Consider the following 3,991-nt stretch of genomic DNA (forward strand, 5'->3'; position numbering starts at 1 on the left):
AGAAATAATTACCCGGTTACAATTTAACTCACCCTGTTATTACAAATTACTTCATATAATTATAATTTTAGGGTATATATCCCTGATTTATTGACATAAATATGCATGAACATCTTCTTACGAGTCTCTCTTTACCCTTTCAAAAAAGAATGAATTTGTATACAGTTAATGACAAAGGATAAACATGAAATCCCCTTATTCATGAATATCAAATAAGTGCTCTATTTTCCTCCATCTCATAATCACTCCTGATTACAGGAAAATTCCCTGGATAGAGAAAATGTTTCCACTTAATTTTTATTCCTTCAATTTTTTTTCTGACTTGGTACATTCATGGTACCAAAATGATTCCAAAGAAATAATTTAGGCTCCCAACCATCACTTTCTTTTAGGAAAGTAGAGAGTATCTAACAAGAAGGGTTAAGGTAGTGTTCCCCGCCGAGCGCGGTGGCTCATGCCTGTAATCCTAGCACTTTGGGAGGCCGAGGCGGGCAGATCACGAGGTCAGGAGATAGAGACCTTACTGGAAAACACGGTGAAACCCCGTCCCTACTAAAAATACAAAAAAATTACCTGTGCGTGGTGGCGGGCACCTGTAGTCCCAGCTACTCGGGAGGCTGAGGCAGGAGAATGGCCTGAATCTGGGAGGCGGGGCTTGCAGTGAGCCGAGATCGCACCACTGCACTCCAGCCTGGGCTACAGAGGCGCAGACAGATCCCTCTCAAAAAAAAAAAAAAAAAAAAAAAGGGTAGTCCTTCCTCACTTTCCAATGTGGGCCACAATCCCTGAATAATAGTTTCTTTTTTCGTTCATTAATGATATAGAAGTAAGGTGAACAAAGGTGAACTTAGAGAAAAATAGTTTGCTTGGGGAAGCAATCGCAATCGTCTCCCTCAATCCTTACTTAGCTAATGAAAGCAAAAGAACCGTGGGTCACAGGCAGATGAAAGCCCTGCTCATTTGAAGACAACTAAAGTTGCTGGGCAGGAAGGTTTAAAATGGCACCTGAAGTAGAAGTATGGAAATTGTTAAAATTTCCCTCCTCATCTGATAAGAAAGGGGAACATTTGGGGAAATGAAACCTTCCGTATTTTCTCAAGTACCATCGTATTAGTTTCTAAGGCTGCCATAATAAACTATGATAAACTAGATAGCTTAAATCAACAGAAATTTATTCTGTCACATATCTAGCAGCTAGATAACCAAAATCACATCGTCCAGAGGGCCATGCTCTCTCTGAAGGCTCTAGGGGAGAATCTTTTCCATGCCTTTCTGTTAGCTTCTGGTGTTGCCAGCAATCCTTAGTGTTCCTTGGTCTGTAGAGGCGGACTCCAATCTCTTTCTTCATACTCACTTGACATTCTCCCTGTATATCATTGTGTTCATGTCTCTTCTCTTCTTATGAGGACATCAGTCATATTAGCTTACTCCAGTACTACCTCATCTTAGCTTGATTACATCTGCAAAGACCCCATTTCAAAATAAGGTTACATTCATAGGTACCAGGGATAAGGACTTAAAACATATTTTGGGAGGACTCAATCCAACCTACAATACGCTACTATTTGAAAAAATACTTATTACATGATTTTATTAATTATATTCTATTTCTTATTACTTAACCTTATTATTTTCTACTGGTTTTCATAACAATGTTTAGCGTTTCAGTTAATTCAACAGACATTATCTTGCTAGGCTCCTTAACATTTATCTGATCTGTTATATAGTGTGTATAGATTAAATGTGAGCCACAGGAGAGGATGGGTTTTTATCTGTTGTGTCCCTAATGACTTCTCAGTGCTTACAATGGTTAACTTACAGTAAGATCTTAGTATATATTCAGGGAATGAATCATTTATCTGAAAACCTAGCTATCATTTATAACATTGCCTTTTCAGGTGAGAGGTATTCTGAATTCCAAAGGGCTAATTAGTGAAGATTGGGATATCCAGCCTATATATGAACTGGGAACTTTCTGCATGTTTTTCTGAGCGATTAATAGAAATTCTGGTAGTGTTGCTCATAAAAGCCCCTTGCGGTTTATAAGTAATTTGATTGCTTTGATTGATTTTAAAATTGTTAGGTAATTGCATGTTAAAAACAGTTACAAAGTTACTTTGTTGTTAATATAACTAATATGTATGTAACATAAGTCCGCAACAGGAAAGTTAGTAAATTTTTTTTTTAAGTAATAGAAAGAAGAAAATATAATTAAAATTAACCTTAATTTTCCCCACAAAAAGATAATCACTGTTAACATTTTGGGATGTAAATGCATTTTGACGCATTTACTTTTAAAAAATGGGATCTTATGTTGTATGTATTATAAAATTAATCATTTTACTTAATACATTTTGTTCCTTTTCTATGTCACAATATGTAATTATACAGAATAATGATGCCATACTAATCCATCAAAAGGTATTTCATGCTGTTACTTATTTAAATTATTTTCTATTGTCATTCCATGACTATCCACAATATTTTAATGGAACTCTTGTGTCAAACTATTTGTTAGTATCTTTTATTATGTTCCTATGATAAACTCCTAGAAGTTGAATTACTGGGCCATATGATGACTCCAATTAAATATATTTTCTTTATTTGCTTTTTTAAAGATTAAATTATTTAGAACAAAATAAATTTTATCTATTTGAAAATACTGATGAGTGCAACACCTGCTCATCGTACATCTCATAGATGCACAGATATGATAGAATTATTTCAACTATACTAGTAATGAGGTAAAGTAAGTTTAAGTGAATATATCTGTATATTGTTTAAACTTATGTGCTATCACAGTACCCAGTGGAGTTATACTGAGGATATGCCTCTCCACTATTTATTTATATAGTGAAAGCCTCCTATAATAACTTATTCTAGGAAAATTTATAACTTGTGTTATCACAGCTAACTATAGGGAGAGTAAACTAGAATGTACTTTTCTTGGCTACTCAGAGTGTTTAGTGCTACTGAATGCATTGGAACAGAAGAATTGGTTCAGATGCTTGTACTCAGTGGTTGTGGTAATCATCCACTTAAAATTTAGTCATTGCCAATAGCAATGTTTTACCAGGTCCATTTGCAAAATGATACAAAATATGCTCTATCCAAAGCTTTTTTCCCTTCTATACATTTTGTCATTTTCTCGGTTACTTTACTTTCTACAAATTTTATTAAACTAATTCTATTTCTAAAAGAAAATATAATCAGTTGTTTAATAAATCAAAGGAAATATGTCTTATATGCTAGCTTTTAATTGTTTTAGGAAATAATTTTTTATTCTCTGATCATAATTGATCATTATATCTGATGTGGATTTGAGTGAACAAAGATTCTGTGTGTAATTTTATTTTATTATTTCAATTTGTGGTGTGCCACATCAAAGGTAAAACCAAGCCAAACATATAAATATGCAGCTTAGAAATCACTTTGAACTCAGAGAAACAGGGGTCAAGCATAGTAGAGTAAGCCTGAGTGATTTTCTCTAATCACCAACCTGCTCATAACTTATGATTTTGGCATAGAGTATCCTTGGGACTTCGTCATGGGAGGAGGAGGGTTGGGTAAAGGGAGATGTTGATCAAAGAGTATAAAGTCTCAGACTGGAGAAATAAGTTTTAGTGATCTATTGCACTTCATGGTGACCACAATTAAAATAATGTACTGTATATTTCCAAATTGCTGAAATAATAGATTTTAACATTCTTACCACAAAATAAATGAGTTGGTGAGATATGAATATTTCTATAATGTGTATATAGAACAAAACATCACCTTGCAACTCATAAATATAAACAGTTGTTATTTTTCAATTAAAAATAACCTTGAAAAACAGTATGGGAAATTTTAAAAATTCATATTGCTTACTTATTTTTAAAATAAAAAGAAGTTTAGCAAAGCCAATGGAAGCATTATTAATTATAATTTTAAAAGTGTAATTAAAAATTATTGGCTGATATTTATTTTGAAGAGAAATAAAGAAAATGTT

Source organism: Rhinopithecus bieti, unplaced genomic scaffold, assembly GCF_001698545.2.
Source record: "Rhinopithecus bieti isolate Rb0 unplaced genomic scaffold, ASM169854v2 scaffold_11966, whole genome shotgun sequence".
Classification (NCBI taxonomy): Eukaryota; Metazoa; Chordata; class Mammalia; order Primates; family Cercopithecidae; genus Rhinopithecus; species Rhinopithecus bieti.